The 12,082-nt window shown below is 34.8% G+C and overlaps 1 protein-coding gene across 3 annotated transcripts in view; it reads right to left on the reverse strand.

The window, feature by feature from the left end:
- The window catches only part of LOC139130905 (uncharacterized), a 78,408-nt gene that overhangs the window by 46,001 nt on the left and 20,325 nt on the right, over positions 1–12,082 (reverse strand). For 2 of the 3 annotated variants that reach the window (XR_011552020.1, XR_011552019.1), the window contains one exon: positions 8,528–8,780. The exons of the other annotated variant lie outside the window; for it this stretch is intronic. The gene's annotated coding sequence lies outside the window, so the exon portion shown is untranslated. Of the gene's footprint in view, positions 1–8,527; positions 8,781–12,082 lie in introns of those variants that run through there. 3 annotated transcript variants of the gene reach the window in all.

The following is a 12,082-nucleotide window of genomic DNA, read 5'->3' on the forward strand; positions in this document are numbered from 1 at the left end:
TAAACTCTCGATATCATAACTGACTATTAAGTACTTACTTGCCATGTACCTTCCTATTTGGGATGCCCTTTTTATATACCAGTAAAAGAACGATGAGCATCATACAAAGTATTATTGATAAAACAGACCCAAAGATTACAGTAATGTAAGGTGATGTATGCTGAATATTTGGGTCGGCTTCAGATTCAATAACGTCAAGGTTTCGGTCATAGTCGTTCCAAAATCCTAGGGGAAAACAATAATGTTGGACGAAAATATCAAGAAATATGCGAGGTTTGATATGACAGTTTTTCTTCACACAGATCGCCAGATGTTATCAGAGCCCAGAGTCACAATTGACCATGTCTATTGATATTCATAAGTTTACTTTATTTCTCTGCTATCACACTAATGACACCATAGGGGCATTTCTCATGTTTGTCAAACGAACGCACAGCCAAGGGTATAACCACTGGTATGCCCTTGCTTGTGCGTTCGTTGTTGAAGTTGTCAAAGTTTATCCTGTGATAATCTGGTGACAGCATCGATACATTAGTAACTTACACTTGCTTGCTTTAGCGCATTCGGTAAAAAACGCATCAGATAATAGAGGCTAAACAGTGATATAACTCTGCATAGCATTGTCAAAAGAAAAATATATGACACAGCGAACGAGAAAAAGAAATCTTTGCAAAACAAGTGCAAACAATGCTAACATAAGACCAAAAGGTTGGTAGTATAAATCTTTATCGGCAATACATATCATAGTCAAACGTCATAAAATAAAACAATATCAACAAGACGTGCAGAGACAAAGACACCCGTACCCCGTCAAAACCATTGGGACGGACATGTGAACTGCCCCCTGCAATGACACCAGAAAAGTCAAAGTTCTGTTCTTACGTAAGATAGGTAACTCCAATACATTTTAGCTGTCAACATTTTATCATTTTATAAATAAGCTTGACATCATTTTTAAGTATTAAGAACCGGACTTTCGTTTGCCTAGAAAATTACACCACTATACAAGCCACGAGCTGAACAGCATGTCACTAAAAGCTACTTGAACTGAGAGCGATGGTGCAGTGTGAAATCCGAACTTCGCTTTTTTTATACACCTTTTTACTAGCATTGTCAATATTTTCCTCCCTGAAATGCGCATTTAAAAAGACACAAGAAACCACTCGAAAAATGATTGCTTCATAGAGATTTCCAAGACACTCATCTGGACGACCAAGCAACCATGGGGTGCCACCACTGCGCAGAAAAACGGAGCCAACGACATGAAGTCAGTACATTGTTGTAAAAATTTTGCGCAGAACAGAGGAATTCAAAGCAGTCAGCAGCTTGCTATGGCTCTCAAACAAATTGTGTAGAAGTCTAACTGCTTGTCTTGTATTTATAAGGTGTCTAAAAACATTGGGCTGATCCAACCTTTGTGGAAAAACATCGAAAAATTTGAATTAGTTGAATTGTTATCATCCGAACCACGTTAGTTTCTATGACGGTAAAAACTCAAGTTGGAATAATAAAACTCACGAAATTCGAGATGTTGGATTCAAATCGCGCATCAAAAATGCAATTCTTAGTAATTAGCAGCTTGCGTCCAGTCGATGAATATGTGAAAAAGTTACAAAATGAAAATGCCAACATTAAGTAACCAGATATGAACTGAAAATGCTCACGTGTTTCATTATATTGCAGTTATGTGTAAATTTGAAACCTTTGCCACATGTTTGCAACTTCATTGAAAGTGTTACGATCAACATAATGAATAATATTCAGCACAGAATAATTCTAAATCCAAGTATATATGCTCAATCAGGAAGGTTTATTAAAATATGCAAATTAGGAATTGAGTGAAATGGCTGAAGTAAAAATGTTAAATGACTTTCAATAATGTCGTATCATAGTATTTTTAATGTAAAAAGCAATTCGTCAACTTTGGTCTAGTCAAGACAGATAAATATCCCTAATTAGGAAAGTTCAATAAATATGCAAATTAGGAATTGGCTGAAGCAAAAAAGTTTAATGACTTTCACTAATATTGTTTCATAGTATCTTCAATATATGTTGCAAGATTTATCAACTTCAGTCGAGACAATTCAGATATATATATCCCTAATTAGTGAAGTTCATTTAGTATGTAAATAAGGAATTGGCTGAAGTGAAATTGCTTAATGATTTTCAATAATGTTATATCATAGTATCTTCAATGTACACAGCAAGTTTCATCAATTTTGGTCATGTCAATGCAGATATGTATATCTAATTATAAAGTTTATTAAAAATGGAAATAAGTATTTGGCTGAAATAAAAATGCTCAATGACTTTCGAAAATGTTATATCATAGTATCTTTAATATACATAGCAAGTTTCATCAATTTTGGTCAAGTCAATTCAAATAAATATTCCTAATTTCAAAAGTTCATTAAATATGCAAATTAAGAGTTTGATGAAGTAAAAATGCTTAATGACTTTCAATAATGTTAAATCACAGTATCTTCAAAATACATATCAAGTTTTGTCAATTTTGATAAAGTCAAATCAGATAACCAAATAAGGAAAGTTCATTAAATATGCAAATTATCCATTATGTTTTATATCATCCCTTAATATCTTTCACAGCTGATATATCTTGATGTGATAAACATTTTTAGCGAATCTCATCAAATTCATTAAATATGCATTTGAGCCCTAAATTAACTTGACACTGTTCAATGTTTCAAGGCACAATTAAATTTTATCAGATCAATATTTGTAGCACGTTTCACAAAATTTGGTGCCGTAATTTCAGAGTTATTAACTTCATACTACTAAATGCTTTACAACAAAGTTTGATATCTGTCGGATCAGTATATGCAACAGTTTTCAACACATTTGATGCGGTTATTTCAGAAATATATGACTAATTATAAAACTTCATGAAATATACAAATGAGCTGTATACTAACTTGACACTGCTCAATGCTTCTCAGTACAATTGGATATTTATCAGATCAACATCTTTAGCAAGTTTCATTAAATTTAATGCAGTAATTTTGGAGTAATATCACTAATTATAAAGTTAATTAAATATGCAAATGAATTAATTAACTTCACACAACTAAATGCTTAACACAACAGTTAGATATCTGTCGGATCAGTATATGCAGCAGTTTTCATCACATTTGATGCAGCTATTTCGGAGTTATATGACTAATTATCAAACTTAATCAAATATGCAAATGAGCTATTTATTAACTTGACACTGCTCAATGCTTCTCAGTACAATTGGATATTTATCAGATCAACATCTTTAGCAAGTTTCATTAAATTTAATGCAGTAATTTTGGAGTAATATCACTAATTATAAAGTTAATTAAATATGCAAATGAACCCTTAATTTACTCCTCACAACTAAATGCTTTACACCACAATTAGATATTTGTCATATCAGTATCTGCAGCAGATTTCATCACATTTGGTGCAGCTACCTTGGAGTTATATGACTGATTACAAAGCCTTGTTAAATATGCAAATCAGCTATTTATTAACTTGACACGGCCAAATGCTTCTTAGTACAATTAGATATTTATCAGATCAATATCTATATCTTATTTCACTGACTTGGGTGCCGTAATTTAAGAGTTATATACCTAATTACAAAGTTATTAAATATGCAAATAAACCCTTAATTAACTTCACACTACTACATGCTTCACACCAGATATCACTTAGATCTGTATCTGCAGCAGATTGCATCACACCTGGTGCAGTTATATTGGAGTTATACGACTAATTCCAAAATTCATAAAATATACAAAATATCAATACTTTCGTCTGTAGACTTGCTGAAATACTTGAAAGAGAGTGAAAGGTCGGCCAATGTATTCATTTAGATTTCCAAACATTATTGTGTTGTGCTGTTATTCATCCATCAAAACGAACACCAGCCCTCATTGTTGTCGAAATACTTGAACTTAAGAATAGAGTCATCTGTGGCCATAACACATTTTGCAGCAAAATTGCCCCATATTAATCATTATCCAATAATCAAAAGCTCTTGTCTAACCACTAGCTGAAATATGTAAAAGTAGGTCATAATGATCTTAAGTGTCATCCAAATTGAAAGGAATTTAAGATTATATACTACGACACCAAACGCCTAGCGTGTGAAGTTCTTGAGATAAAGAAAGTGTATCTTAAGTCATTTAAGGCCATCGTAAATTCGGAGAAAAATATTGGTGCCATACAGGTCAATTACCACAATAATATGTTCTTAGTGTGGCTAAGATTTATGAAAGATTAAAGCTTAGGTCTCTTGTAAACGTAGACCAATTATTTTATGTCCCATACTTGTCCATCTGAGCTTAAAGAGTCTATCGGTTGTGATAAAGACAATATTTTTATATTATATTCGGTTGTCGTAGTTTTTCTGTAAATTAAAATATGGCAATAAAACCTTTGACCGATTTAATGGCTTTTGCAAACTTGAAAGTGGTAACTTTATCAATAATAGGCAAAACGACGCCAGCTCAAATGATCAAGGTGATTGAAATGACTCTCACAATCTTGCAGGTATCGACGTATATCTGCCATTAGCAAAAACGTCATCTAAAATGGTTTCATTATTACGTTGGAAGGGATTTTTTGATAGATTCGATATTTTCTCAAACCAACATAGCGGCAAAGAACACATGATCGATTAAGATATAATCAGCAAATATCCGTGATCTACGTACAAGCACTAATCACAAGAGAAGTTATTGCTTGTTTGTATGCCTGTTGATAATCGATACGAATTAAAATAAATTATTATCCGAACACGTGCGGAAACTTACATAATCTGCTGCATATTCTTGCAGATTTGTAAGGCGAAACAACATTCCCTTTGCAGACGTATTCTTCCTGTCATAACGGTGCAGAATTGCTGGATGGCCGCAATAACTATATGGCTAATTTTGAAATTTTAAACGTCTATTCAGCAACTGACGAAATTAAACACTTGTAACTCGTCAGCTATTCACTATTCAAGCTTATAGCCTATATTCGCAGCTATTAGCCATATTCAGCAAGATGTATTACACGTAAGATTTTGAAGGCGAGAAAATTCCCTTTGCAGACGTAATATTCCAGTCAGAAATAACAGTTGTACAAGATTCATATATATGTAGCTTTATAGCTACCCACTACATTTATTACCAGCTATGGGTCCTTTTTGAATTATTCATTGCTTAAATAGCTACAAACAGCTAAATATATGCTATTATTATTGCTATCGTAGCTATTGGCTATCTAGCTTTAGCTAGGGGCTATCAAGTCATCCAGTAAGCCCGCACCGTACTCATTCCAGTACTTTTCAATTACTTACCCTTAGTTTCTTGAGGGCTTCTGTACTCGTTTCATATTGTGTGATTTGAATGTCTTTTTCGCCTATTAACAAAATAATTCACATCTTGATTATGTATTTGCCAACCCGTGACCCGTAAACATGTAAAGGACTTTACCTGATCATGATTGTGTCCTAAGTACCACTGAGAATTCAATATCGCCATCGTAAATCAAATCTTATTACAAAAGTAAGAACTTTCAGAAATGAATGTGAGGCATAAGAAGTCAATGGGAATTAAGGCCATAGCATCATCGTATATCAAACCTGATTACAAAATTAGCAACTTAATAATGTAATTTCGCCAAACATTGGGCGTCAAAATGCGCCATACTTGGTTAAATTTTTGCTATGTTCTCTGTTTTAACAATTGTTATAAGAGAACCCCAAGTGAGACAGTGGAAGTTTTTTGTACTCTGGATATTTAAACGAGGTGTATTCTGCGGCCGTCCCCGGCGTCTACCCTTTTTATGTCGCGCCTGTTCTGTCTCGCCATGGGGTTCTGTCATGTTATACAGATATCAACAACATATAGTGCTTACTGTTAGCAATTAGTCTGCTGCAGTTAACATCGCAAAGTCAATTTGTTTTACATAACGAAGATACTTAACAGACTAAACTTAACAAATAATAGTTAGAATCGAATGCTTGTGTTAAACGTATATTTGTGTGTATCGTGTTTTGAACGGGAAACTATTTCAGTAGTTTGGATATAATATTTCGCGTTTAGGATCTGAACACACAGGACCTGAACACACACAACGACACAAATACTTGTTCCCCTTGATAAGGTTGTTTGTCTTTATCTTGAGATGAACTTCCAGCACATTATTCAAAAATGATCAAGTAGGAGTGAATATATATCAAGAACAAATATATTCTTTAGAATGTCTTTTGCAATTAGTTTGTCAACAATGGTGGTGTAAATCTAATTTGTAAATCAAGTAATTATAGTGCTCCCCAGACGTCTGACTGGATTGAAGGAATGTAGCTTTATACACAAGTTAAGGAAAAAATGCTTTCCATGTTTAAATTCAATACCTTTGAGGGTCAATTTAACCAATATACATTAATACTCACCGTCAGCCTCATTGGGCTCTTCTGGCTCATCGTCAGAATCATCTGCAGAACCTTCAAAGAAACGAATAAACCCATTGAATTTCTCATATTATTATGACATTTATATGACAAAAATGTAAAGAGTTTGCTTGTTATAAGTGATGTATTTAACGTTAACATTGACGTGGTTATTAAGGAATCTAGTACTCATTTCAGATCTTTCTGCCAATGAATATGAGGCAAAATTAATCCTGGATACCTATGTGTGAATGTCAATATGTAAAGACTGATTTTGAAATTGACACAAAAACCTAAACTGGTCATTAATTGGATAACTGGTTGTTCCGACTGTCACAAATACCCCACCATAAATAATATCCGGTTAGTAAAATGAGAAACAATACGATGTACACCGACAGAGTAGGCCTTGTCAACCATTGTCAAATAGAACTTGTAAATGGAGCATTTACTCCGTCGGTATTAACGTGTGCTTTGATAGATCTTGAACTGAAGGTATAATCCACTCTTTCCTGACAAGCGATGCAGAACTAACGCTCTATATGCTTGCAACTCACACTTCTCTGCATCCGACATTGTGCGTTTGTTTTCCGACAATAGGCGGAACATGCTGCTGGCAGAGATGGTCACAAAATAGGCATTTACCTAGGCCAATCGGTCGGCTACACAGCAAACAGGACAGAAGAATCCGATGCACGACCCGTAGGCTACAATTATTGCAGACCGCATATATTGATGTGTCGCACCACAAATAAACTACAATGTCGCAGTGTTTTAAATTTGCGTGAGCACTGTATGTATTAGGGTAACTAAAACGAAACTTCTGATAATGAAACTTAATTTTTGTGCTGGAGTAATAGGTACCAATTTTATAAAACACGATATTTTACAGACTTTTACGTCTGATTTCTAATTAGAATCAAGTCATTTGGCGTACAGTGTACGCATTATACTCTTGTCGTGACCCTGCTGACCGGTGACGCAGCGGACGTAACTAAATTGAGTTGATATGATGCGCATGAAATATAAAAAAATGAGAGTGCAATAGCCCTGTCTTTGACTGAATCCCATATTGGTTGGATTAGGCATTAGTATGGATGGAATAGGGTTATGTCCTTTTACCAAGTTAAGCAGAATTGGGTATGTCATGCACTGGCTCTTTAAATGTCAAAATAATACTAATCTGCAACAAACAGGTCCAGACATGTCGGATTAATGGCTCTTGTCATATAAAATCAGGAGGCCAGATATGTACCAAAATGCCCCTGTGTTCAATACAGAAGAGACTTACTTACCATTATCTATTGATACTGCTAAATGCCTTTCTTGACTATTTAAATCTTTGTGCAATAAACATCTACTGCAAGTTTCATCATGGTGCAGTTATTCAGGTTATGGATCTTTAATTACTAATTTTGTTTGCCTGTTTAGCGGCCTGACTTTACTACGGAAAGCAATGGCTCTGTCAATATAATGGCTGTAAAAATGTAATGCCAATTTTAAGCCTATCTGCATGGAATGTGGTAACTATCTTATTCAACTATATCCCACTAGCTGCCTACATGTTGTTGGAAAAGCAACCTAACTTCGTTTTATCATTATATGTCATCTTCTAGCACAAACAATCCGTCGATGTAATCAATTTTCCCTTTTACAATCGGTATGCAAAAGTCTTCTCTGTAAGTGCGTGCCTTTTCACCTCCATAGGCGACGCACTAGATAACGCATAATACGGTTCACATACCTTCAAAACTCTCTGTTTTCATTGAATCCCCCGTTCGAAATTCATGTTCTTCTTTTTCATCTATAAAAGTTTGAAATGGGGTTGAAAGACTGATTATGTTTTTCTGTGTACTAACTCAATCTTTAACCTCATCAAATGCTAACTGACCTACCATCCAAAGAAAATAAATGTTTGCAGATTACTTGATAACCCGAAAATACGGTTTAAGGATAAATATTTCGTGGCCGTCTAATGTACGGGCATTTTGCTTGCAATGCCAACACAAACGTAACAGAATACAGTAAGAAAATATGGCATGTAAATTTTTAAAACTTCGTAAATCTCATACAAATACATAGCATACCCGCACAGTACCGCTGTTTGCAATGCCGATGTTTTTCTTCAGCAGGCACATACTCAAATTCAAGAAACACGCATTTCTGTAAGTAGTACCATCGGAACCACATACGAGTTCTTCTGTCCTAGGGCAGCTAGTATCACATATGCATATTTCTTTTTCGGCTGTCCGCACACAACTTTGTCCATAATGACAACGTTTATGCATACATGGTAGAAGCGTGTCGATACCAAACCATTTTTGAAAACGTTCACTTTTACCATTGGCAGTCCCTATAAATAACATAAAGCAAAAGCATTAAAGTGCATCATTTAAGAAAAGGCGATCCGTTTGCGAAAAAACATAATCATTCAGTCGTATCCTCAGGTGTATTTACATGTAACCAAGAGACATTTAACTATGTTAACAAAACATGAAAGACGTCACTTGCTTTTTTGCAGAATTCATAGGTAATCAAATTGCTGCAGGACGATTTATTGAGTTTCTATGCACATAACATTGGACAAACAAAAACGAGTTTATTGAAAAGGTTTTCAGTGCGTCTTAAGATGGTCTTTCTCCATCATTATCGTCCTTACGTTGATTGAAACACTAATAAATGTTTATTTTAGTTATATCATTCATTTTTGATAGGATCCTATAAGACTACAACACTGCATGCGGTCACTTTTGACAATACGTGCATAAACGGAGGCTGATATTGCTATCTGTCTTCATAATTTAACGAAACCTTGATGCATCAGGGTAAATAAAAGGAGTTACGAATCGAAACCTGTGGCGCGACATCAAGGGATGAGCCCTACATGATATTAATCACGCCAGTGGCTAACTGACTACGTATGCGCAGGTTAAATATATTTTCACATTTAGAATAGTCGATTCTATGCCAATGACAAGATGCAATAAGTGCCAGGTCAGTTTAAAGACGGAATTCCCCTGCTACCTTGCAATTAGAAGTTTGGCAGTTCAGTTGTTGTTGCAACAACAATGATGGCACAAGACGTCCCTTCCTGAACATATTTTGACAGATTAAACATAAAATCTATACCTGCCTCGTCTGTGAAGTGTTTACACCAGAGGGTAAACTGAGTATTTGTACATTGGTCCTAATAATGAAAAGAGTAAGTGGCAAATAATTCTATCTATTCTCTCTTAGGGATGAGTCATGATTTACAGCCCGGGGGATCGGGGGAATTGCATCGAAATCTCTGAGTTTCGAGGACATCCCTGCAAATTATGATGAATTTGAGTAACCCCTACTGTAACACATAAATTTGAGTGACCCCCCTCCCCTCCCCTTACAAAATTAAAAGTCATACAAAGCAAAGAGTGACTAAAGACCTATCAAATCCGTGTACCCTGCTAGAATATCATTTGTTATCTCATGACGGTTAAAAAGATGACGAACAAAATGAAATTCAAAGTCAAAGCAAAATGTAAAATATAAAAGCTCATGCTATAACCAGTATCAAACCATATAGTATTGTTTTATTCGGATCCATAGCAGGCTTTTCAACAAGATGTTTGACAAGGCAGAAGATGAAGGGACAGGGGTGAACAAGCAAGAGGCTGAGGGGAAAGTGTCTGAAGGAGTGTCCTCTCTCTTGGGCGGCTAATTTTGAGAAATTGATGTGTGCATTGGCGCTGTTTGGTGCAATATGAGAGGTGTTTTCATTTCTTTTTTCGCCAAGTAAAACTGTAAGAACAACCAAAGGAGGGACAGCCCGAGACAATCTAAATTACACTAATTTATCAATTTTAGCCAACATAAAATCCCTGTCTCCTGTTGAGTGGACTACATTGAACAAAGTGCTGAAATGATTTCTCCGCATCTCTGCAACATTTCCACCATAATTGCAGCCATCTACAATATTAGGCTTTGATGGTTGCTTTTCATTCATTCTATTAATCGACAGCCAAAATTTACATATAACTTTTGTTATAACTACAACACGACGTGAACTATTCTGTGATAATTGGATGGTAAAGTAATATCGATTTACTCGGCAAATGTTACCTCATCTACTTTCCTTTTTCAGTTGCATACTTGTTTTTACGAGCAATTTGTAATATTGCAAGCTTCAGCCATAGATGATCTAACAATTTTGAGAATTTGAAAATATGAAGATCAAATTATCCCAAATTAGTTCCAATCTTGTTCAATGCAAACTTTCAGCAGCCGCATCGATCAGCTTTGATTTGTTTCTCATTGCGACGACTACGTCTCAAAGAATTTAAAACGGGCGTGTTTACAACGCTTGAAGTCAAATAAAGGCCCGTTCTTAAGTTGACCACACTCTTGTCATAGTTTAACCAGATGTGAACTGAATATGCTCACATGTTTTACAACAGTACGCTTCACAGAACAATCAGATGTCTGTTATATCACTATATGTAGCCGGTTTTATCAACTTCACACGGTACTCTCTAAGTTCAATCACAATTACAAACTTTATTGAATATGCAAATGAGCTGTTAATTAACTTGATACTACTCAATGCTTCATGGGACAATCAGATATCCATCAGATACATATTTGCAGCACGGTTCATTAATTTAATGCAGTAATTTTGCAGTAATATCACTAATTACAAACTTCCTTAAATATGCCAACGAGCCCTTAATTAACTTAACACCGTTCAATGTTTCATAGCACAGATAAATATCTATCAGATCAATGTTTGTGGCACGTTTCATCAAATTTAATGCTGTAATGTTGGAGTAATATCACCAAATACAAAGTTCATCGAATATGCAGATTAACCCTTAATTATCTCCACACAACTAAACGCTATACGCCACATTTAAATATCTGCCAGAACAGTATCTGCAGCAGTTTTCATCATATTTGAGGCAGTTATTTCGGAGTTATATGACTAATTATAAAAATTCATAAATATGCAAATGAACTATTTATTAACTTGACACTTCCAAAAGCTTCTCACTACAATGATATATTTATCAGATCAATATCTGTACCATAATTCACTGAAATGGGTGCCGTAATTTGAAAGTTATATACCGAATTTTAAATTAATTAAATATGCAAATGAACCCTCAATTAACTCCGCATTACTAAGTGCTTTACAACAAAGTCAAATATCTGTCGGGTCAGTATATGCAGCAGTTTTCATCACATTTCAGGCAGTTATTTCGGAGTTTTCGGAGAATTGTTTTGTCCATGCCAAAGAAATATACTTTTAACTTTGAAATCACAGAAATGGCTTGTTTAACCTTTGACTGCTGTAATTTTACACAAATTTTTTATGTAATATTTTACCAATTTCTGCGAACTTTTCTGTACGTTTTTTCATAATGTTTGACCAAATGGATATCATTTTTCATCAGGTACATTGTTTTATCAAAATTTTAGCAAAAGGCGGAAAGACAGACTGTAGTACATTTTATAAAGTTGACAAAAGTAGGCCTTGGCGCCCAAAGGGTTAATACGTAGTATATAACAGAAAATGTCTTTTGTAGGTATGTTGGCCAACATATTTGATTTATGCAAATTAACAAATTAGGTATGCAAATCATTGCATCTCGAAAAACGTTTGTCCATGCCTAAGAAATA

Source organism: Ptychodera flava, chromosome 1 (assembly GCF_041260155.1).
Source record: "Ptychodera flava strain L36383 chromosome 1, AS_Pfla_20210202, whole genome shotgun sequence".
Taxonomy (NCBI): Eukaryota; Metazoa; Hemichordata; class Enteropneusta; family Ptychoderidae; genus Ptychodera; species Ptychodera flava.